The sequence below is a fragment of the Macaca fascicularis genome, chromosome 18, assembly GCF_037993035.2.
Source record: "Macaca fascicularis isolate 582-1 chromosome 18, T2T-MFA8v1.1".
Taxonomy (NCBI): domain Eukaryota; kingdom Metazoa; phylum Chordata; class Mammalia; order Primates; family Cercopithecidae; genus Macaca; species Macaca fascicularis.
The window spans coordinates 37594681-37620481 of record NC_088392.1 but is presented as its reverse complement, the minus strand read 5'-3'; the positions used below and the strand labels follow the sequence as shown (position 1 = coordinate 37620481).

General features: G+C 38.9%; 1 long non-coding RNA gene across 2 annotated transcripts; it reads right to left on the bottom strand.

The window, feature by feature from the left end:
• Positions 1 to 15134: 15134 nt before the first annotated feature.
• On the bottom strand, positions 15135 to 24645 carry LOC135968227 (uncharacterized). 2 transcript variants are annotated; one of them, XR_012427312.1, is made up of 2 exons: positions 24537 to 24645; positions 15135 to 19712 (listed from the first exon to the last, which is right to left on the bottom strand). It is a non-coding gene; the product is annotated as an uncharacterized lncRNA (long non-coding RNA). The 2 variants fall into 2 exon arrangements; XR_010582840.2 differs by having other exon boundaries at positions 17685 to 21073.
• Between the last annotated feature and the right edge of the window lie 1156 nt (positions 24646 to 25801).

Sequence of the window (25801 nt, the reverse complement as noted above, 5' to 3'; positions counted from 1 at the left end):
AATCCCATTCCCGGGTATATACCCAAAGGATTATAAATCATTCTGCTATAAAGACACACGTACACGTATGTTTATTGCAGCACTGTTCACAATAGCAGAGACTTGGAACCAACCCAAATGCCCATCAATGATAGACTGGATAAAGAAAATGTGGCACACATACACCATGGAATACTAAACAGCCACAAAAAAGATGAGTTCATGTCATTTGCAGGGACATGGATGAAACTGGAAACCATCATTCTCAGCAAACTAACACAAGAACAGAAAACCAAACATTGCATGTTCGCACTCATAAGTGGGAGTTGAACAATGAGAACACATGGACACAGGGAGGGGAGCATCACACACCGAGGACTGTTGGGGGTGGGGGGCTAAGGGAGGCATAGCAATAGGTGAAATACCTAACGTAGATAATGCGTTGATGGGTGCAGCAAACCACCATGGCACGTGTATACCTATGTAACAAACCTGCACTTTCTGCACATGTATCCCAGAACTTAAAGTATAATAATAATAAGAAGAAGAAAGTGAAGAACCTTTCCAGTAGCAAGTCAACTTTAAACCACAAATCCAAAGCCAAGTTGTTACATTAGGTTTATTAATAATTATATCATTTTAATTCATCCACTTATCTGTGCCTTATTTCTTTTCATGGATTCTAACCTTGGGAGGGGAAAAAGGATACCCTAAATTCCCAATGCTGAGGTCTAGAAAAAATGATAATGATCAGCCTACTGTTCTCATTGAATCACTGTGCACCTCACAGTTTAGTTTTACAGACCATTCTTTGATCTCATAGCTCAGGCACCATACTCTCTGTGAAGTATGTTCTGGACACCACACCTCACTTGGTTGGATTAAGGGGTTAAAACCTAAATTGAGTGAAAAACTTGAATTAGGTCTGAGATTTCTCTAGCTTCCTCTGTTTCTCTCTACTGCAGTACTTAGTGCATTCTATTAAAACTGACTGTTTACTTTTCTTATTTGTCACCCCTGCTAGAAGTGAATTCCTTTCCAACAGAGACAAGTTTGCATATTTGTATTTTCAGCTTCTAATACAGTGCTTGGCCTTTGGAGAGGATTTGCTGAATCAAAATGAATTTCTGAGGTCCGGCATGGTGGCTCACACCTGTAATCCCACCACTTTGGGAGGCGAGACAGGTGGATCACTTGAGGTCAGGAGTTCAGGACCAGCCTGGCCAATATGGTGAAACCCTATCTCTACTAAAAACACAAAAATTAGCCAGGCGTGGTGGTGCGTGCTTATAGTCCCAGCTACTGGGGAGGCTGAGGCAGAGGAATTGCTTGAACCCGGCAGGCAGAGGTTGCAGTGAGAAGAGATTACACTACTGCACTCCAGCCTGGGTAAGAGGGAGACTCCGTCTCTAAATAAATAAATAAATAAAAGTTTTCATCTTAAACTTATTTGTCTAAAATCTGGCTATCCATCATATTTGATGTGATATCTGTATTTCATATGTTTGATGTTACATGCTGCTCACCAGGAAGAACTACTAAATATGTTGTTCTTACCATATCAGAAAGCTGCAGAGGATATTCTCTCTTTTTTTTTTCTCTTTCTAAGAAAGAGGTTAAGGACACTCGGTGGCCCTAGAAATCTCTGTGAGAATCATAATAATCTTAACCAGAAAGCTCCTTAGCCTTTGGAATTAATCATCCGCCCGTGGGAATTCAGCCTTAGCCTCTCTGTCTTGGTCCCTTAGGCGGACGTCCTGGTGTAAGATGCTGGCTTATCATGATATCTTGTTAAAGGCATATTCTGTTCTTTTTCTTCTCCAAGGGGAGGGTAGTGGAAAGGGTCCTAGATTATAAGGGGCATGCCTAACTAGCTGTCAGATCAAATCCTTTAACTCTTGAGGATAGGATTCTTCTTGAAGGGAGTAAGATGCACTCTTTGATTCTTCATCTCTGAAATGATGGGGTTGAAACTATAAATTGTTTACAGTTCCAAGATTTAAAAAATAAACAGTTTATTTCTAAGATGCCTTTCTTAACTTACTCAGTTCACATACGTCTCCTTTCTCTGAGTCCTAAAGCAGTTAATATTCCATACCCCACAATTTCTCAGTTGATTACATGTATTGTTTGGTAATGCTCACTAATTGTCTCTTATATAAAAATCTTGTTACTGTAAATAGATTGTACAGTCTTTGAGTTTAGGCAAAACATCTTTTGTTTCCTCGTATCAGTTCTTCCTTTTTCTCTTTTTCTCTGCACCTAGGTAACTGCCTAATCTCTTTGTTCTTTCCTCTAGATTTAACAGAGCAATGTTTAGAGTTCTTCATAGCTTACAAAACACTTTCTCCCATATTAGACATTTGGTTCTCATCTAAATCCTGTGAATTAAGCATTTAATTATCTTCATGTTTTTTTTTTAAGTTGAGAGTTTTTTTCCCCTTATGTCTGTTTACCTTGTTAAATGATAGAGCTAGAACTGGAAGTAGAACTAGACTCTTTCCCTTTAAAGTTTTGTTCTTACTATTTATCTTGCTTTACGGTAAAAAGAAAAAGAAAAATAATATATAAGACATTTACATTTTTTACTATATATTAAATTTTTGTGACTAAGTGGAAGTGGTGCTATAAAATCAGACAAGGGTTTTCATTGAAGACTTAAGCAATACTCAAGGAATGTATGATGCGCTTAAGAGTATGGAGCAGAAGTTAGACACCATTCTCACCTTTAAGATGACACTCGTGGTACAGGACAATAGCACTTCAACCCACCACCAACATGATGTAAACGTGATCAGCTTTGCTTTATCTCAGGACTCCACTCTTTAGCACACAGTTGAGTTACATGCGAGAGGAGAAAAAGGCTTCTGAGAGACAAAAAATAACTTGCAAAAATTGCTGACCCAAAAGATCCTATCTTTTTTTTTCATAAAGTATTTTTTATGCCCTCACTCAGAGCCTACTTACTTACATTTAGCTTTGCCACACCTTTCATTACCTGAGGTTTCCTATCCCACAGCAGAATAGAAATAAGCAGGATAGTAAAACTATAGGAAGCACTGGTAGAAATCAGCATGGTGGTTAGTGGCAAGAATTGATTGCATAACAGTAAAGAATAGGAGGAAAAAAGTAAAGGTAATTTATAACTCCCATAGTTCAGAATTTTTCACAAAATGCCAGCACTGTTAGAGCCCCACACATCTTTTATGGAGCTAAAGTTACTCACTCGTGCAATTCTGTATATATGAAGATGGGCAATCCAATAGTTCCTGCTTCTATGGTGCTCACAATTTATTGTGGGGCAAAAAGTAAATAAACCAAGAATTACAAAAAAGTTAGGAAAAAATGGTTTTATAAGAAGAATGTAGTGTGATGAAGGCCCTGGGTGAATCTAACCCAGCTGGTGGAGAAGAGAGAAGGGAGGTGGGCAGGGAAATTGATAGCAGAGTGTGTTGTGAGGAAAGGAAACAATTAGGAGAAAGGTGGCAAAGGGGAAGCTCTAGCCAAACCATGGTAGCAACAGTTTCTAATCTGTGTAAATAGCTAAATAGGAATACAAGGAGAGAGTGATGTAGGTGATACAACTCTTCTCAGTGTGTATCTCACTATTGTCTTCTAGAATTTGTCATTGTGGAATCTTTCAACCATGAGGAAGTAACTACATTAATAAACATTTGTATCATCTATAAAGACTCTGAAACAGAATTGGCCACCTGGGTAGTATAATTTTAAAAGTCTAATAGTAGTTTTGCCTCTGTCTGAAATATCAATGGTAATGCTTTCTGAAAACATTAAAAGTCTTTGTTCAGATTCACTATTATTTAGTAGGTTTAACATGTCCATCTGGAAATGGTAGTTAAGCCACGCACTAAGGTGAAGAAATGGCTAGCAGGCAGGTGTTGGTTGGGATGTGTATGTGGGTGGCTGGTGTTGTGGGGAGAGTTATCACTCAGGAAAGAAAAAGTGGTGGTCCTTTATCAAGGATGTTACTAACTTCTCTTAGAACTTCTGAGCAAATTAAGGACTTGGAGGTGGACCAGTAGGGAGCTAGGGGTGACAACAAAAAAGAAAGACCCAGAAAAGAGAAAAGTTGAAGGGTCAACACGAACCAGAACACATACAGTAGGGGTATGTGTGCCTCTTTCGGGCGGGAATCCAGATGAATCCAAGGCACTGGAACTGAAACCACAGTCCATACCTCTTCCAGCACTTCACTATCACTGGTGAGAGTAAAGGGGCAGCCACAAAAACTGAAGAAAACAGTGAAGAGGGAGGCTTTGCAACCCTGTCCAACAAGTAGGTATTATCTCATTTATATGAGTTATGAGAAATGCCGGTCCTCTTGGTCATATCTCATCTCCAAACTGTGCTCTCAGAAGGATCTGTGCGTTCCGCCTTCCTGTGCTACTTTTTTTTTTTTTGTAAACAATGGAAATTTATTTCTCACAGTTCTGGAGGCTGGGATGTCCAAGATCAAGGTGCCAGCCAATTTGGTGTCTGGTGAGAGCTTCCTGCTTCATAGACGGTGCTTTCTTTTTTTTTTTTAATTAATTAATTATTATTATTATACTTTAAGTTCTAGGGTACATGTGCATAACGTGCAGGTTTGTTACATATGTATACTTGTGCCATGTTGGTGTGCTGCACCCATCAACTCGTCAGCAGCCATCAACTCGTCATTTACATCAGGTATAACTCCCAATGCAATCCCTCCCCCCTCCCCCCTCCCCCCTCCCCCTTCCCCATGATAGGCCCCGGTGTGTGATGTTCCCCTTCCCAAGTCCAAGTGATCTCATTGTTCAGTTCCCACCTATGAGTGAGAACATGTGGTGTTTGGTTTTCTGTTCTTGTGATAGTTTGCTAAGAATGATGGTTTCCAGCTGCATCCATGTCCTTACAAAGGACACAAACTCATCCTTTTTTATGGCTGCATAGTATTCCATGGTGTATATGTGCCACATTTTCTTAATCCAGTCTGTCACTGATGGACATTTGGGTTGATTCCAAGTCTTTGCTATTGTGAATAGTGCTGCAAGAAACATACGTGTGCATGTGTCTTTATAGCAGCATGATTTATAATCCTTTGGGTATATACCCAGTAATGGGATGCCTGGGTCATATGGTACATCTAGTTCTAGATCCTTGAAGTTCAACCATTATGGAAAACAGTATGGCGATTCCTCAAGGATCTAGAACTAGATGTACCTGTGCTACTTCTTCCCAACTTTTGAACTCGTTCCACTGTGCCTTCTGGAATTCAAAATCATGACTGGCAAAAATCCCATTCCCTCAGCCTCCTCTCTGAAATTTCTTTTACCCTAGTTTTCTAAGGAAGGGTTTCTCAACCTCAATGCTATTGACGTTTTGGGTCAGATAATTCTTTGTTGTGGGTGGCTGTCCTGTGCTTTGTGGGATATTCCACAGTATCCCTGACCTATATCCACTAGACGCCAGTAGCTCTTCCACCCCAGTTTGCCAAATGTCCTGGTAGAGGGAAGGCAGAGTGGTTTAAAATCACTCCCCACTGAATACCACTATACTAATAGCACTGGCCTGTAAGGACACAGCTATTCTTAAAACCTTCTCAAGATATGACTGGTTTTGTTTCTTCTCTTGACCCTCCTACAATTGGGAATGAAATGGGGTAGGCAACCACTTTGCTACTTACTGTCACATCAGACCATTCTCCTTTCTTCTCTCCCTACTTCCCAAACATTTTAGCTTGAAATATCACGTCATCAGATTACATCATTCTCTACTTTTCATTTTGGTATTACCTTCTGATTTTATCTTATTCTCCCATCATTTTTTGATGTTTTTTCAGCTCCTGGATTCCTATATTAATTATTTTCAATTTTAGAACACATAAAAATGATTCTTCCAACACCCTGACCCTCAGTTTCTTGGATTCCTTTCCACCAATAAGCGTATCCTACACTCTACAGCAGCCTCTCTCTCCATGGACATATCCTAGACATTGTAGCTGCTAATACCTACAACTCCTCCCTCTGTCAGTTTAATTCCATGCTGCTTGTTCTAATCTTTCCAATCCATTCATTCAGCTTCACTGAATTACTTCTGGTCCTCTGAGAAGCACACATAGAGATACAATTAGAAGTACAGGAGATCGAATTGGGAAAATGTCAATGAACAAAAATGGGAAGGAAAGTAGTTGATGTGGGGAGAACCTTCAGATGGCAGTGCAGGCCCTGTGGAGGAGAAAGGGAAGGACAAAAGCTAGGATAGGAAAAGTCTTTGATTGCAATGAAGTTTTAAGAAAGTTTTTCAGATCTTATTGGGGATCCTTTAGCCAAAGTTGCCCATTGGAAACTCCTGCATCTTCCAGGAACGAGTCACCTTAATATCCCTCCTGCACTCAGTTATTGGTGTGGACATAATTTTGGGACATTTGACCTCACCAAAAACATAATGATAGATTTCAAAACTCACAGGCTGGCACCATTGGGTAACTATACTCCCTGTACTTGGAGATCTGAGGGGTGGTAGCTCATGGCCACCACAGATCCCTATCCCAACAATCCTCATTATCCTTTTCTCCATCCCTACCTGGAAACTCTAATCCATTTATCTACCCTCGTTAACTGTCTTTTGATGTTCCCTCTTCCTTCTAATCTAATTTAAATTACATGGTTAATAATTACACTACCTAGTTCTCAGCAAACTATCGCAAGAACAGAAAACTAAACACCACATGTTCTCACTCATAGGTGGGAGTTGAACAGTGAGATCACTTGGACACAGGAAGGAGGACATCACACACCAGGGCCTGTTGTGGGGTGTGGGGAGGGGGGAGGGGGGAAGGATAGCATTAGGGAGTATACCTAATGTAAATGATGAGTTAATGGGTGCAGCACACCAACATGGCACATATATACATATGTAACAAACCTGCACGTTGTGCACATGTACCCTAGAACATAAAGTATAATGAAAAAAAATAATTACACTAACTTCTTTGTATAACTCCCTTCTCTCTATTCACTATTAAACTACAACTATAGTTAACACCAAATCACTACCTATGGCTACTCCGACGCAATTGGATAAGGTTGGAGGAAAACACACACACACACACACACACACACACACACACACACACACACAGAATTTCTCCTTCGTCTTCACCTAGCTGATGACCTTGCTTCATATTTTCTTACTTTCCAAAGCAAATTGAAACACTCAGAAGAGAGCTTCTGCAGACGCCCACAACTATATCACTCTTTACCTACCTGTGTCATGTTCCTCTCTATCTTCAGCCCCTCTACTTGCTCTTTAATCTTCTCCTCTCTCTCCTGAAACACCATTTTTATCCTCTGCCCTGGAACGTTCCCAACACCATACAAAATTCTGTTATGTCTGTCTTTAAAAACCAAACAAAAATTATCTTTCATATCTACACAAATTCCCTTGATGATCTCGTCCAATCTCATGGCTTTATGTTTCATTGAAATACCACTGACTCCAAAACTTAAAGGTCTATTCCAGTCCTCTTCACTGCATTCCAGACTTGTTCAGCCAGCAATTAGTTAATATCTCCACATGTGTGTCTAGTAGACATCTCACACTCAATAATGGCAGCAGTGAAGACTTCACCTGCTTTCCAGACACTTGCTCTCCTCCAGCTTAATTGATACAACCTTATCTTTCAAAGAAACCTGAGTTGTCTTTGAGTCTTCTTTATTCCCTATGTCTGAACTATCAGGAAATCCTTTTATCTCTATCTTCAAAATATCCACAATCTAAACACTTCTCAGCACCCTACTGAGACCACTCATGTTCCAACACCTCCATATATTACCCGGATTATTGCTGTAGCTTGCTAAATGGTCTACCTGTTTCTATATTTGTTCATAGTCTATTCTCAACATGAAAATGTGATTTTTAAAAAAACAAATTTAAATTTTATAACCTTCTCTTCAAACTACTGCAATCACTTCTTAAGGCAGACAGAAAAAATCTAACGTCGTTGCAGGGGCCTACACTCCTTATATGACCTGCTGATCTCAAACACCCATTACTTCCCTGCCCTCAAATCTCCCTTTTTATTCTATTGCAGCCTTTTTGGTCTCTTTGTTATTCCTTGAACATGTCAAGGAATAATTTCCTCCTTAGGCCTTTGACTCTTCCACCTGCCCGATGCCTCATCTCTCAGATACCCACTTCCTTTAACTTTTGTTTGTTTGTTTGTTTGTTTGTTTGAGAGGGAGTTTCACTCTTGTTGCCCAGGCTGGAGTGCAGTGGCACGATCTCAGCTCACTGCAATCTCCATCTGCTGGGTTCAAGCGATTCTCCTGCCTCAGCCTCCCTAGTAGCTGGAATTACAGGCACCTGCCACCATGCCTGGCTGATTTTTGTATCTTTAGTAGAGAAAGGGTTTCACCATGTTGGACAGGCTAGTCTCAAACTCCTGGCCTCAAGTGATCCGCCTGCCGCGGCCTCCCAAAGTGCTGGGATTACAGGTGTGAGCCACCACACCCAGCCCCCTCTTTCTTTAATTCATTGCTCAAATGTTACCTTTCAATGTAACCTACCAAGCCCCTCTTTTTAAAATTGTAGTCACCCCCTCCACCTGCCCAATTCTTCCTCATTTTGCTGTAGTTATTCTTTTTTTTTCCTGTAGCACACATCACTAATATGCTATATAACTTATTTATTATATTTATCATCTATTTTTTATCTCCTCCTAGCTAAAATGCAAGCTCTATGCTAGTAGCCATCATCTTCACTGATGTATCCAAAGCACTTTGAACATTACCCAGTAAATAGTAGGATTTAATAAGTATTTGTTGAATTAACAATGAATGAATGATAAGCTGAATTTGGCAGACTTGTACATTTTGCCTCATTTCATGCCTCCCTCTGATGGTGGTGGCTGTAAATTAGGCATCTTTTATAGCTTGCCTTAAGATTTTGTGAAAGCTTTAGTCATTCACATATTCATTGAGTATCAACTAAAGGTGTGGCATTGTTCTGATGAATATAAATAATTGAAAATAGAATAGTGCTAAGACTAAGCAAAACAAGCACATTTTTTTTCTCTGTCTTCCCAGAGAAACAGTATCAACTCGGATGGCTAAAGAGGATAGATTTCTATCTGGAAGAAATTTGCTGATTTTAAACCACTCTTCATAGCTCTACAAATCCTTCACTTCATCATTCATTTGCTATTTATTGTAAGCCCACTATGGGCTAAGTATTTTGACTTTTAAGCAATCCTAACCTCAGGCTGCTGTTGGGATCAGGGCTAGAGACAGGGAGGAACAGATACATGATTTTCTCCTGGACATCCATATATGCCAGTGTGATTCATTCCACAACAAACAAAATTCATAGCACATGACAAAAAACCTATGTTCAACAGGCAAAAATACTCCTCTCCGAAAGACTATCTGGCAGGTACAAGCTTAAAGGTAAAAGAGCATAAGCCACATCTTTTGTCCAGATGCAATTTTGGGAGCTGCTGCCCTACCTTACGTCCCTGGAGGAAAACACTATAATATATCATCTGATGATGATTTGGGTAGCCTGGTCCAACATTGTAAGTTATTTTTTTATTTTTTTATTTTTTGAGACGGAGTCTCGCTCTGTAGCCCAGGCTGGAGTGCAGTGGCCGGATCTCAGCTCACTGCAAGCTCCGCCTCCCGGGTTCACGCCATTCTCCGGCCTCAGCCTCCCGAGTAGCTGGGACTACAGGCGCTGCCACCTCGCCCGGCTATTTTTTGTATTTCTTAGTAGAGACGGGGTTTCACCGTGTTAGCCAGGATGGTCTCTATCTCCTGACCTCGTGATCCGCCCATCTCGGCCTCCCAAAGTGCTGGGATTACAGGCTTGAGCCACCGTGCCCGGCCTGTAAGTTATTTTGAAGTATGCTGTTTTTAAGTTTTGTATGTTTGAAAGTGATTAGATAAGTTTAGTATATTGAGGTCAATGAATTATTAATTATACATTCTTACTATGCAGCCGTAAAAAAGGATGAGTTTGTGTCCTTTGTAGGGACATGGATGCAGCTGGAAACCATCATTCTTAGCAAACTATCACAAGAACAGAAAATCAAACACTGCATGTTCTCACTCATAGGTGGGAACTGAACAATGAGATCACTTGGACTTGGGAAGGGGAACATCATACACCGGGGCCTATCATGGGGAAGGGGGAGGGAGGAGGATTGCACTGGGAGTTATACCTGATGTAAATGACGAGTTGATGGCTGCTGACGAGTTGATGGGTGCAGCACACCAACATGGCACAAGTATACATATGTAACAAACCTGCACGTTATGCACATGTACCCTAGAACTTAAAGTATAATAAAAAAATATATACATTCTTTTTAAATGTTGTAAGAGCTATACCTACACTTTCACTTCTCATACTACCTTCTCATACTCCACCCTACCTTCTCATACTCTTAAGTTGGCTGTTTAAAGTGTTACTTCATTGTTTGAAGTAATTGAAGTATAAAAATACTCTTTATATTTTAAACTGATAAAAGCACTTTTGTCCTTTATAACCACTGGCTATAACTTTTCACTGAGGTTTTGCTTCACACCTAAATGTATACATAAAAGAGGATTCCTTTGCTCCAAATAGAATAAGCCAGGGCAACTTTAGCAGATACACCAACTAAGGTTAACAATTCTGACTGATGTTCTAAGAAAAAATTCCTGCTGCTGTTGGTGTTAAATCAACTGGACATCAGTTTGCTGCCTGAAGGGTCAGGTGGCAGGAAACTGCACTTGTGTGAGTTGGCAAACCACAGGCAGCCAGGGGTCCCTGGGTCCAGCGTCAGTCCCTGGGCCATCAGTGGCAGGAGCTCTCTGGAAATTAAAACAAATAAACAAACTAAAACCTTCCTGGACACTTAACTACTGCAAAGAAGGCTTCCTCATTTCTCTGCCCAACGCACCAAGGGCTGTTTTCAATTTTTAGATTTGAATTTCAAAATCATGGGATAGAGAACAAGCATTGGCCAAAATACACTTCTGTGTCAGGACCGTTTTTTGAGAACAGTCTCTGGCCTGGGGGCTAAGGAGAGCCACACAGGATCTTCTAGCACCTTTCTAAGCCTTGGCTTCCCAAGGCTCCTTCCCAAAACTCCTCCAAAGGATGCATACTCGTCAAGTGAAGCATTGAGTGCTGTGGTGTGCATTGAACATAAATATTTGTTTCCTGCTTGAAGAAAATGGTTGAAATTCTTCTAAAGCTAGTGGAAGGTAATCCTGAAAAAGGTAGCATGAATTTACATTAAACAGTGGATGATTACATTTGCAAATAAGAGTGAAACGATCAGAGCTTTCATTGGGAATATGCCATAGGAGGTCAAAGGGCAATTACAAAGTTCTCTTTGAAGCTACAAAGAAGTCATTTCCCAGCTAGTTAGTCAACTAGTAGTCAAGAAGCAAGGAAAGAAAGAGAGCTAGTTGAGGCTTTGTTCCACATTTATTTTACTGCACAACCTGTTGTTGCTATTGACAACTTGGATCTGAAAGAAAATGGATGTGAAAGATTTGAACTTAGCTAGGAATGATCATGTTAATCCTCGCTGCCCTAGAGAAACTGGCTTCACTGAATCTTGAGTGTGTGGTCAGACCAAACTTCAGTTGTCATAGTAATGGAAACAGGATGATGTATTGAAGACAACAACAGCTTTGGGGTTGAACTGCCCCAGGTTCATTTGTGGCTCCACTACTGTTGTGACCAAGTTATTCTTTGAGCCTCAATCCTTAGCTGTACCATGGGTAATACAGTATCTGTTTTATAAATAATTGGAAGAATTACATTTATAAAAACATGAAAAACATGAAGAATAATGACTAGTGGTTGGTAATCTCTCCAAAAAAGTAGCTTGTGGTATTTTTAATATGGAGGCAATGATATAACTAATTTGATCAGTAAATAATGTTAAAAAATTGTATTTTTTTCCACCGATATATTTACCTTTCTCATTCTGAATTGGATTTTTCATGCCTATGATTATAGAATTTCTAAGAATCAGAGTTAGAGTGAGAATTTAGGTCTGCTAGTCCAGTGTCTTTCCTCTCTTCTGTATCTGCCCACAATTTTCTAAGATCATAAAAATGGATTGATGATAGAAAGTAAAGGAATTATTTCCACATGGAGTAGTAGTTTTACACAGACACATGCAAAAGTACTCATTTCCCCCATACAATTGCCAATACTTGAGAGTATCAAACTTAAATTTTTCTATTTATTAGCCTTCAGGAATAAAACAATACCTTATTGCTACAATTCATTCTAACTTGATAAGTAATGTGAAATAAGCCCCCCTTTTAAAGTGAAGGAAGAAAAAAATGACTCTGTTTAAATTAATCCATGTTAATTAAAAGGAAACTCTAAAGTAAATTAGTTAAATTTAAGTATATTTTGCTGGTGAAGAATCTATGTTGTAAATTGCTTCTCTTTGGTGATAAGAAATGTCAAGGTTACAGACTATTTATGACTCAGAGAGCTAAACAGAGAATGTGCCTGATAAATAATGAGACTGAGAGAAAATAAAACAGAAAAGTTGATTTTGTATAATTATAGTTGACAGATTTCTTGTGCGAGGGTTTTACTTTCAAACAATGTAAAGAGATAGAGTCTCTTGGTGTTCATGTTTTACTCTTTACGTGCTATGAAACTTGTTTTTGAAAAGTTTTTTATGTTTCATGAAACATGCTTGAAAATTGTGAAGTCATAAACCATAACTGGTATAAGCGCTAATACAATTTCATGAATGGGACTTCTTTAAAACTTTACCTACAACTAAATTTATAAAACTCAGTCATAATGTCTCCAAAGCTATGAAACATCAAAAGACTGCCTGTAGGCCACGTGCGGTGGCTCATACCTGCTATCCCAGCACTTTGGGAGGCTGAGGCAGGTGGATCTTGAGGTCAGGAGTCCTGGCTAACACGGTGAAACCCCGTCTCGACTAAAAATACAAAAAAATCAGCTGGGCGTGGTGGCACTCGCCTGTAGTTTCAGCTACTCCGGAGGCTGAGGCAGGAGAATCGTTTGAACCCGGGAGGCGGAGGTTGCAGTGAGCCGAGATGGTGCCACTGCACTCCAGCCTGGGTGACAGAGCGAGACTCCATCTCCAAAAAAAAAAAAAAAGCAACAACAACAACAACAAAAAACCAGTGCCTCTAGTTTTAGATGACTTCCTTAATAAACCATCTTTCTTTTACAAAAATGTAATTATAAAGAAGATGCTTTCAACAACATCAAAACTTAAACATAACATAAAACCTTGCCTAACTTTGAAACTAATGAGACTTAGCATCTTCTCCGACCTTCATTGCATATCCCTCCTAGGTAAAATTTTTGAATATAGCCTTTACCTAAGTTGTCAGCTTTTTTCCTATTTGAATTGCACGAATTCTTTTTACTTTTCAATATTAATTATTTGTTGGCTGTATACATTGTAAATATCTTATTCCTCTATGTGACTCATTTTACTTTTGTTTACTATAACTTTCCTCAATCTAAAAGAGACCCTTTATAAAAACTTACAGCTACTGGCATATTTAATAGGAAAAAAATGCCCACTTTCCCTTTAAGATGGGAAAAAGGCAAAAATGTGTGCTCTTACCACTCTTAACAGGTTTGAAATCCTAGTCAATGCAATAAATCAAGAAAAGTAATAAAAGATATATAGATTGAAATGAAAGAAGTAAACTATCCCTATTCATAGACAACATGATTGTCTATATAAAATTACTATGGAAGCTATAAATAATTATGGGATAAGTGATTATAGCAATGTTTCAGGATATAAGATCAACATACAAATATGAACTATATGTCTATATTATAGCAATAAACAGTTGGAAACTAAAACAAAAACAATGATACAATTCATAATAGCTTTAAAAATGTGAAATATTTAGGTAATAACAAAATATGTACATATTTTCATGCTGAAAATAACTAGATGATGCTGAAATAAATAAATAACAGCCTAGATAAATAGAGAGATATTTAACGCTCACACATTGGAAGTCTCAATATAGTAATGAGGTTATTTTTTTCCAAATTGATTTATAACTATAACAAAAGTTAAAATCAAACTCCCAGGAGTATACATTTTATAGAAAAATAATGCTGGCTCTAAACTTTATATGGAAAGTCAAATAAACTAGAATAACCAAAAGGACTTTTACAAAGAATATGATTGGAAGTCACGCATACTCAGATATTAAGATTTATTATAAAGCTGTAGTGATAATCAATACAGGATTGCAGTGGTGAAAACACAGGCACACAGATAAATGGGACAGAAGAAAAAGTCTAGAAATAAACCTATGCATGCATGTTCAATTAGTTTTTGATAAAGGAACAAATATAATTCAATGGAGAAAGGCATCTTTTCAATAAGCAGTGCTGGCGAGGTCAGGAGATCGAGACCATCCTGGCTAACATGGTGAAACCCCGTCTCTACTAAAAAAAAATACAAAAAAAAACACTAGCCGGGCGTGGTGGCGGGCGCCTGTAGTCCCAGCCACTCGGAGGCTGAGGCGGGAGAATGGCGTGAACCCGGGAGGTGGAGCTTGCAGTGAGCCAAGATCGCGCCACTGCACTCCAGCCTGGGCGACAGAGCGAGACTCCGTCTCAAAAAAAAAAAAAAAAAAAAAAAAAAAAAAAAAAAAAAAAAGCAGTGCTGGAACTATTGGACATCTATATGTAAAAAATAAATAACAAATCTCCATGTTATACAAAAATCAACTGAAAACAGATCATACACTGAAATGTAAAAATTCAACACTACACAGTTCTTAGAATAAAACTTCGAGAAAGTTTTGGCAACCTTGAGCTAAGCAAAAAGTCCTCGGAAATAACACCAAAAGCATGGTCCATTGAAAAATAGATGAATTAGATTTTATCAAAATGAAAAACTTCTGCTCTTTAAAAGACACTGTTAAGATAATAAAAAGACACCCTACAGATTGAGAGAAAATATTTGCAATTACATACCTGACCAAGAATTTGTATCCAGAATATACATAGAACTTTCAAAACCCAACAGTAAGAAACCAAACAACCCAATACAAAGTTGAGCAAAAGATGTGAACAGACATTTCATCAAAGAAGATATTCAGAAGGCAAATAAACACAAGAAAACACAGTCTGTGTTATTAATGCTATGGTGCACCTATACCAATGGATTTATTTTTAAGACAATACCAAGTGCTTACAAGGATGTAGAATAACTGGAACTTTCATACATTGCTGCTTTTAGGAATGCAAAATAGTACAGCTATTTTGGAAAATGGCTTAATAATTTCTTATAAAGCTAAGCATACACTTAGCCTATGATCCTACAATCCCATTCTTATTCACTCTAGAGGAATGGAAAATCTATCTTTAGTCAGAAAGGATACACAAAGCTTTGAGCAGCATCATTCAAAATCACTCAAAACTGGGAACAACCCAGATGTCCTACAGTGAAGGTTAACAGACTGTGGCTCAGCTGTATCACAGAATACTCTTCAGCATAAAAAGTCACAGGCTATAAATACATAGAGCATGGATAATCTCAAAGGCATTATCTGGAGTGAAACAAGCAGTCCCAAAAGTTTGCATATTGTATGATTCTACTTATATGACATTCTGGAAAAGAAAAAATTACAGGAGCATAGAAAAGATCATTGGTCACCAGGGGTTGAGGTGAGGAAGTATTTATGGCAAAGTGTATTAGGGTTCTCTAGAGGGACAGAACTAATAGGATAGATGTATATATGAAGGGGAATTTATTAAGGAGTATTCACTCATGCAATCACAAGGTGAAGTTCCATAATAGGTCATCTTCAAGCTGAGGAGCAAGGAAGCCAGTCCAAGTGTAAAAACATCAAAACTAGGGAAGCTGACTTCAGTCAGTGGCCAAAGGCTTGAGAGCCCCTGGCGGATCACTGGTATTAAGCCCAAGAGTCCAAAAGCTGAAGAACTTGGAGTCTGATGTTCGAGGGCAGGAAGCATCCAGCATGGAAGAAAGATGAAGACCAGAAGACTCAGCAAGTCTAGTTCTTCCATGTTCTTCTGCCCACTTTGTTCTAGTTGCACTGGCAGCTGATTAGATGGTGTCCATCACACTGAAGGTGTGTCTGCCTCTCCCAGTCCACTGATTCAAATGTTAATTTCCTCTGGCAACACCCTCACAGACATACCCAGGAACAACACTTTGCATCCTTCAATCCAATCAAGTTGACACTCAATATTAACCATCGCACAAAGGGACAGAAGGAGTATGATTTGGAGATTGATGAAATCATTCCATTCCTTATTGTGGTTGTATTTACTACATGAATATATCCATGTAGTAAAATTCTTAGAACTGTACATCCAAAGGAGTGAACGTTACTGTATGAAAATCTAAAAAATTTATTCAGCATTTCTTTTTTTTGAGATGGAGTCTCGCTCTGTCGCCCAGGCTGGAGTGCAGTGGCCGGATCTCAGCTCACTGCAAGCTCAGCCTCCCAAGTAGCTGGGACGATAGGCGCCTGCCACCCCCACCCCCCCGGCTATTTTTTTATATTTTTTAGTAGAGAAAGGGTTTCACTTTGTTAGCCAGGATGGTCTCGATCTCCCGACCTCGTGATCCACCCATCTCAGCCTCCCAAAGTGCTGGGATTACAGGCTTGAGCCACCACGCCTGGGCTTTATTCAGCATTTCTATGTGTTTTCAGTAGTGAGACAAGATCAGCATCAGGGAAAATCCATCCTGTGGTATTAAGTCATGTTTTTATTGCTTTTGTAATAAGAAAATACTACACAATAAAAGTTATTTTGTTTGTTTAAAAAGACAATTACATTGACAATACTTTGAGCTAAGAACCAAACATCCAGATACAAAAGTGAGTTTGTATTGCTTAATAATTGCCAAACTTATAGGGACTAGCATACAACTTGCAGAAAAGTTCTTAGTAAATACTCTTTATAACATTACTCAATAAATGATGGTGTAAACACAGACCTCCTGACAGTGGGAGAAGTGGGAAAAGCCAAAATCACAATGCAGAGCATACAGAATTTGCTTAAATAATCTATACCCATATAACAAGAGCAAACAAACAAACATCAAATCTCCTGCCTTTCGTTTTTCTAATTCTCTTCTCTGAGTCAAAATCCTACTCACTGTTTAAAGTTCAGATCAGATTTTATTTCTTCCAAAAAAATCTTCCATACCCTCTCCACCTCACTTTGATTATTCTCTTATTTGAATGCTAACTTGCATTCTGACTTTGAAAGTAACCATATAGACCCTTGTAAAGCATACTCTGTCATATATCTATGTCTTATCTCACTAGAATAATTGAAAACCCATGGATGATAAAAATCTAATTGACTATGTTGTCATGGTTTTTCTGAATTCTTCTCAGTATCTACTCGTTACTAATGCACCTGGAGGGCATGACTGATGTCACCTCAGAGCTGACACTCTACAAAGGTACTCATGCCTCACTTGCAAGTTGTCAGGGAATGTGGCTTTGCTGAAACCAATGGGTTGGGTACATAAGAGGACAAAGTTGAGGTGGCCCCATGTTGGCTCAGAATCTCACAGGATGGCATCAGGAACTTCTTAGGCAGCACCCAGGCCTCTGAAGTTTCATTGTTAGTATAGCACAGGTGTTGGGGTCTGTGCCGGGGGTGGTGGAGAATGAAAGAACACACAAAAGACAAAGACACACAGAGAACATGGCGGCCGCACTCAGAGCCTCCGCCTCACTTTATTTATACTCCATAAACCCCACGTCAGCAGAAAGAATGCAATGCAAAACAAACTCTCTTTTCCCAGATGTAACCTTCTACTCAGTTCTTTGTTTCTATGCTCTTCCTTATCTGCCCGCCTTCTTGGCGCCTACGGGAGTTCATTAAAAGTTCAATTGGAGATACTGTCCTTGAGCCCTATCTATTCTCAGCATACTGTTTTCAAAGGCCCTGCATTTCCCCCCCCCCCTTTTTTTTTGTTTTGCCTCAATCCTAAAAAGGTAGCCCATATTTGTTCTTGTGTTTTCTTTTGTTTTTGGAGGCAACGGAGGGAGCATCAAATCACCAAAAGAAGTAGACCCAATCCAAGTGCCCAAAGCAATATACTTCCAGAGATTGTAGAAATCCATGTCTTCATCTGGGTCCATGGGTTAAAGGCAGCAAGGCGCTGACCCAGCTCCTGAAGGGTTACAGTTCTGGACAACACGTGTAATTGTTGTCGAAATGCTTCAGAAATGTTCTGAGTGAGCTCTTGGATGTCCAAACTAATATTTTTATGGCCTATTAATAATTTTTGATTACGGTCCAATTTTGAGAGATGTTAAAAAGCACAGGCGTTACACAAAATTGAGTGGAGTTCCAATCACATTGTAATGTTATCCGAGTACTGAGGACAGTGAGCTGATCTCCAAGCCATGCCAAGGCTTGTTCCATGTTGTCCAATCTTTCAGCAAGTTGAGAATCAATGTTTTGTTGTTGAAGCCATAACCGGTGAGATTGTTCGTGCCATTGCTGCACAAATTCAGCATTTTGTATGCTTTGATGAAGAGCGAGCCCTGCTATGGCCGCAGTGGAGACGATGGTGACAAGGCTCATCACCGAGGCAATTATAAGTCCAAGGGCACGGAGGGTTCGCTGGAGAGAAGTCCAAATATATGTCTCAAGAGGTGATGCCCCCCACGGTCGCGTAAGGTTAACAGGTAGCCAAATTTCCTTACGAGCCCTGAGGATATAAATATCCTCAGTAAAGTTGTGCCACCAGGAAGGATTGAGGCAAGACAAAAATGTACACGTATCTGTACAATTAACAATCCCCGTATCATTATCCCATGTCAAATTCCCTGCTAATAATAGGTAGGGCTTACGGACACAAGCAATAATATATCAGGAGGTATTTCGATGTAACTGAATATGAAAGGAGTTATTCAGGTTAGAAAGATTAAGGGGCATATTCCCCACAAAAGTGCTAATGGCATCGCCTGCAGCTAACAACTTCCAAAAATAACTCTGTACTTCAGGCCTCCTTCACGCCATACCAAGGTTTCATTACTGTTAGCAGCAATACTTTCATTTACCCGGTGCCATTTCAAAGGTATGTGACTAAATTTTGTTTGAAAACCACCGTGCACACTTCAATCAGTTATTTGCATCCCATTGTATTCTAATAAAATCCGGGGTTTAGTTCCCCGACATTGTTGTCACTCCAGCACCTCAATATTAGGAGAAACCTCTAGAATAGGACAAAAAAGTAAAGAACTAGGAATAGTTTCATTACTATATACAGTATGATTATATTAAAAACTTCTAGTTACAATAATAACAGTATTAGCAGCCACATGACTATGATTATAACGAACAGCCCAGGCTTCATGCGATCTTCGGAGACAATGAGAACTATTTCCCATACATATTGGAACTCCTTCCACTCCAAATTGATATGTGTTGTTTATAATTCCCGTTTCCCGTTCTATATTGTCCTTGTCTATATAGGGGGATGGCATCCAAGTAGTATCATTGGTGAAAACCTTAATTTCCGCCTCCCCCCAGGCGACTCCCTGATACAAGGGCGGAAAGGGAATATAAGTCCAATATTCATACAAAGCCTCACTAAGAGAAATAAGTCCCCCGCTGAGGCACATCCAACAAAGGAAGAAATGCATGCTGAATCCAGTTTTCTTCTCAACAGGGTTTCAATCATCTTGTAGGAAACCACTCAGGTCCGCTCCCTGTAAGGACAAGAGCATAGCCCCGTCCCTGTTTTAGAACTTGCCCTTGAACATACTTACCTTCTTCATTAGGATACCAAACCTTTAAACTGTCAGCGGGGACTATCACCGAGGGAGGTGAGGAAAGATGGGTTAAGGCAGCGGAATCTTGCAATTGTCTCCATTGATTCAAAAAAATTAAGGTAAAAAGAACCTTCAAAATCTGGTTTCAAAATCTGGTTTCTGGGGGGCTCATTTCCCCCTTTTTGTTTTGTTTTAATAGTTAAGTTTTTAAAGTTAAATTTGCACGCTCAATGATGGCTTGACCTTGACTGTTGCCCGGGATACCGGTGATATGTTGAATATTGTATTGCTGTAAGAAAACTTGTAATTTATGAGAGACATAAGCAGGGGCATTATCAGTTTTAAGTATAAGAGGAATGCCCATGATGGCGAAACAAACTAAGAGATGAGTAATAACAGAAATGAGAAAAGGTATCAATGGTATGATGAACATTTTAATCATCCAAAAGAAGGGACATCTCATGGATTAACCCCAGGATGGAAGGATGGAATGCTCAAAGGAGCACAGGAAGGACAAGCTCGAATAAGAGAACGAGCTTGTTTATGAGTTAAATGAAACCATCGTTGAAGGCCAGAACTATTAGTGTGATGTAGAGTATATTTTTGTTCTGCAGCATGTAGGTGGCCGATTAAAAGCAAATCAATCTGAGTATTACCATGAACTAATGGTCCAGAAAGTTGAGAATGAGAACGAAGATGAGTGATGAATAAAGGAGCTCGACGTTGGCTCAAAGTAAAGGATAACAAAGAAAAGAATTTCTGAAGAGAAGAAGTAGCACAAAGAGGTAAAGTGGCCTGAGAAATATAAGAAGTAACATAAACGGTGTATTGAGAATCACTAACAATGTTACAACCAGTAGTAGGGAAATCAAGTAAGACCATGAGAATAGCAAACAATTCTCCCTATTGCACCGAGGGATAAGGATAAACTGTAACTCAAGATTGATGAAGCTTCTTGCCAAGAATCAGAAGTTGCAAGAAGATAAGTGATCTGACTATGAGTGAATTGAGAGATAATTAAGGAAGGATCTCCTCCCCAAAGTTGTCGACAGTGATGCCGTCCTTTGATGATCAGTTCAGCTAAACGATCGATATAAGTAGCCAAGTATTTAGATATTTTATTGGACAAAAAGATCCATTTTAGTAGTCGACTAGTTTGATGAATCATTCCTGTGGGAGAAGGTAAAGTATGAAATAAACAAAAGGAAGGGCCTTTTGAAGTTGCTCTTCAACAAGCTGGAGTTCCTGTAAAGCCAAAGGAGTTAAATGGCGTGAGTTGTCCAAGTGACTGTCTCCTTCTAGAATAGAAAAAAGATGTTATAACTGATATGTTGGTATTCCTAAAACAGGACGCATCCAATTAATGTCTCCTAGAAGCTTTTGAAAATCATTTAATGTTTTTAAATGATCACGTCGAATTTGAATTTTTTGGGGTCGAATATTTTGTGCCCCCAAGGTATAACCTAAATATTGAATAAGAAAATCCAGTTAAATTTTTTCTGTGGCAATATTAAGTGAGTAGAAAGAAAGCTGAGTTTGTAATGATACAAAAGCATCTTGCTACTTTTCTCTGGTTTTAACTTTGTGGGATAAGGGCAGGATTAGGAAGACCAGGCTGTAAACTTTCCCTAGGTTTAATGTAAACATTTATAGTTTTAAGACAAGACAAAGACGGGAATTCCATGCAGAAATACCTGGCTTTATATTCCTCTCGGCCATTTGTTTTTTGACTTACTCTTTTAGAGTCCTAAGTATTTCTTTAAATAATGGTCACTGTTTCACCTAAATAGGAGTGGTGGCTATGAGTTTAAAGGATTGTAGCCCATTTTGAACATCATATTTTTGGCAGCTGTGGAAATATGAGGAATGTTTAAAAAAGCAGCAAATTGTTGTGAAAGATCTTGTTCCCAAAAATTAATATTGATAGGAACAATATAAAAATAAAAAAAAACACTTGACCTTGTTGACCTTTAGGACCGACACAGGTTAAAGGTTCTACGTCTTGATAAATCACAGAAGCAGCACCCAAGCCAGTGAGTATAACTGAAACTTGTCTTTTTTCCCATTGTATAGGCCACTAATTTAAACAAATAATAGACATATTCACCCCCGTATCAATTAACTCTTTTAAAACTATCCCATTAATGTGCAATGAACATAAGGGCTTTTGATTAGAAACTAAAGTTTCCCAAAAAACAGTTTTTTCTGTGCTACGAAACCCTTTCTATTGAGAATACGTTCCCCTGCCTCTAGGCGTATAAATTGTGAAACTTGTATCAAAATAAAAATTTTATTAGTAATATCATGTCCTTTTGGCAAAGGGCCACACACTCTAATAGCTAATTTATATACTCCTCTATTAGGAGACAAAGTATAAGGCTGAGTAATAGCTAAGTCAGCAGCGGCGCTCTGCTTAGTTGCCGCATAAAGCTGAGAAACTGGGGTAAGGTGTGGGATCCTTAAGGAGGACTTGAATTTATTCCTTAATGTTGTAGGCCATTGCTCACTGAATATTGTAGTAGACTTGTATTGTAATTGTTGGGGCCCCAAGCCTGTGGGCCCCGGCTCCCGTTTCCCAGGAGAGGAGATAGTAAATTTCCACTTTTATCAGTTTTGGAACAACATTTATTTGTCCAATGTCGACCTTTACCACAATATTTGTACACCTCTGAAGGCAGCTTTCTGCCTTGAGGGATAAAAGTGTTCAATTTCTATGACATTCTTTTTTGAAATGTCTAGGTTTACCACACTGAAAGCAAACACCTTGTTTGTTATTTCCTTTTAAGGCTTTAGACAAAGCTCCAGCAAATAATTGAGCATTATAAATAGCCCCTCCAACACTAACACAAGTTTTAATATATTTATCTAAATTGGCCCCATTGGCCTTTAACGATTTTAACAATTTTTAACAGTCAGCATAAGCATTTTTAAAAGACAATGTTTGTAACAAAATTTTTGAAGCAAGGCCAGCACCCACAATTTTGAAGACAGCATCCTGAAGACGGGCTACGAAATCTGGATATAGTTCATTTGTGCCCTGTAAAATCTTCACAGAGGAAAGGGAACATTTTCCTGTTATCTCTACCTTATTTCAGGCCCTTAAAAACAAAGTCTTGATTTGAGTAAGGGCAACATCATCTAGACCAGCCTGAGCATTAAGAGTAGCATATTGGCCCGTGCCTGTGAGTTGTTCCTCAGTGGGTCCAGGGGGATCACACATAATATTTTTCCTAGCCTACACATGGCCTTGTTCATTTACCAGCTGTGCAATTGTAACCACTGAGAACGATCAAGAAAAACCTTCGCCAAAGTCTTCCAGTCTATAGGAATTATCAAATTTTCTGATGAAAAATATCAAGAAGACCAAGGATAAAAGGAGATTGAGGTCCATAGTTAGAAATGGCAGCTTTCATTTCTTTTTAAAAATTTAATTTGTAAGGCATTAAATTGGACATTATTGCCACCATTTGAAAACTGAGCATTAGGAGCAAAAGAAGCACAAATAATTGGAAACAGATCCAGCTCCTTAAATTTTTTTTTAATTAAAAGTATATATAATATATAATAATACTCATATCCCCAAATATAAAGAATCTCAACATATTAATAAGAAAAGGCAAATAACCCAACCAAAAGTAGCAGAACAAGGAAATGACAATAAACCTATATGTCTAACATCATTACTCACTAGGAAATATGTATATTAATACCAAATTGAGAATCATTACATACACAATACAATGGTTAAAATTTAAAAACACAGAAAATATCAAGAGGTAGTTAATGTGTTAAGCAGCTCGAATACTCAACTTCTGTTTGGAGTGTAACTTGGTGGAACCTATGCACCCCTATAACATAACAATTTCCTAGCTGGGGTTATTAATACTGTATTAATATTAATAGTTAATATTAATGTGCTTATTTATTAACTATTGAAATACTCATAATATTTTAACAAACAACAAGATATACATATACACTGGTTTTGACATATTAAACAGCTGTTTAGTATAAATTTAAAGTATGTCTGATGTGAATAGGGCTTCAACTTTGCCAAACAAAGGTAAAGGTAAGGAAGCTGGGGGGTTGGAGGCACTGGAAAATCCTCTTTTAACAGGGCAGAAGGAAAAGAAACAGGGAACGCTCGCAAAGGTGAATTAGAAGAATGTATCTGTAATATTTGTTGAAGCACTTCCATAATACACTGCATGTCAGAATTTCCCTTAGAAAAAGGAAGAGCTGGCTTTTTCTCTTCTCCCCCTTTTGCTACCCCCACCATCCTCTGTTATCCTGGCACAAATGGGCTCCATTTCAGATTTATTTTATTTTATTTTTTTCCAAATCCTCAGATACCTTTCCTCCTGTGGCTACATTACCACACTCTGAATCAGTCTCAAGTAACTCTAATGTCTGAGTGATAGAGTCACACAAGGTCCACAATTTTAGAGGCATAATATCCCCTAACTGGGGAGCTCTAAGCAGAGTTTTTACTACCTGTAACCATTCTCTGTGATTCAGCTGCACTTTAGTCTGGTACTGAAACCAGTAACAATGTTGTTCAACATGGGCAAACAATCACTTCAAAGTCTTTTTCTTTCACTTCTACTCCTATAGACAGCAATAGTCCTTGAAACAGCTGTAAATATTCTGAGGCCAGAGAGATGGAATTCCCCATAATGAAAGCTTAAGAAGGTTCCCCTTAACAATATCTGGGCCTTACCCGCCCCTAGGGGGTTCCCCTTCTTGTTCTCCCCTACTCACCCGTGCTGACCCTGCTCGCTGCGCCACTTGTTGGGGTCTGTGCCGGGGGTGGTGGAGAATGAAAGAACACACAAAAGACAAAGACACACAGAGAACATGGCGGCCGCACTCAGAGCCTCCGCCTCACTTTATTTATACTCCATAAACCCCATGTCAGAGAAAGAATGCAATGCAAAACAAACTTTCTTTTCCCAGATGTAACCTTCTACTCAGTTCTTTGTTTCTATGCTCTTCCTTATCTGCCCGCCTTCTTGGCGCCTACGGGAGTTCATTAAAAGTTCAATTGGAGATACTGTTCTTGAGCCCTATCTATTCTCAGCATACTGTTTTCAAAGGCCCCTGCACACAGGTACCTAGCATGGACACTTGCAGCATGAAAGAATGAGTACTTGCTCTTATTATCCAGAATTTGTTCAGGAACCTCAGTTCATCCACAGAAAAACTCACTACTCGAACTCTACAGAATGAAAAAACAAAAAGAAGGAAAACTTGTTTTACTCTAAATGAGAAAATGTTAGATTGCACTGGGTGCTTTTCAAAGAAATTAAGTCATTAATGGAGTTACTCATTTCCTTCAAGGAAAGAGTAACAGTGCAGTTTCCCTCTAAGTTTTGCCTTTTCCTTCAGACAGCGCTCCTAATAAAAAGGCTTACTATCATCAAATTGATTTAATCAGTGGATTTAAATGGTGCTTGACATTGAACCTAGTGATTATGACTTTGGTGTATTTATGTGTTTAGTACATTTGCACGTGGTGCGCTTATTAAACAGAGCAAATAATTTGCAGCAGAGTCGGCTGAGTCTTTGCTAATTGAAAGAAGTATATAGCATTGTTTCCCCTCATCTGCTTTCTTAAGTGCGTTATTCTTTATAAGGCTTAGAGAATAAAGTTTTGCATTCATTTGTGAGCTGAAGATAGGCTTGTTTCCATTAACTTCAAGCAAAATTTCTTGTTCTGTCTCGTCATGAAAACCTTCGTTTTTGGAATTTTCAGATATTCCCGTTTCAGAAATGGACATGGCTCTGAACGCACTAAGGCTCCCATTAGTTAAAAAGAAAGAATGCGAGAGAGAGAGAGAGAGAGAGAGAGAGAGAAGTGGCTAGAACATAAGGTGCTCCTCTGATTCTATCTATAGTCACTCTTTAACTCCTACCTTTATAGGAAGCTATTCCTGGTCACACCAGCTTGAAATCACACACTACTAATGGTCAGTAATCTGCAATTTGATACTGCTTTATATTGCTTTATAGTGGTTGCTTTGAAA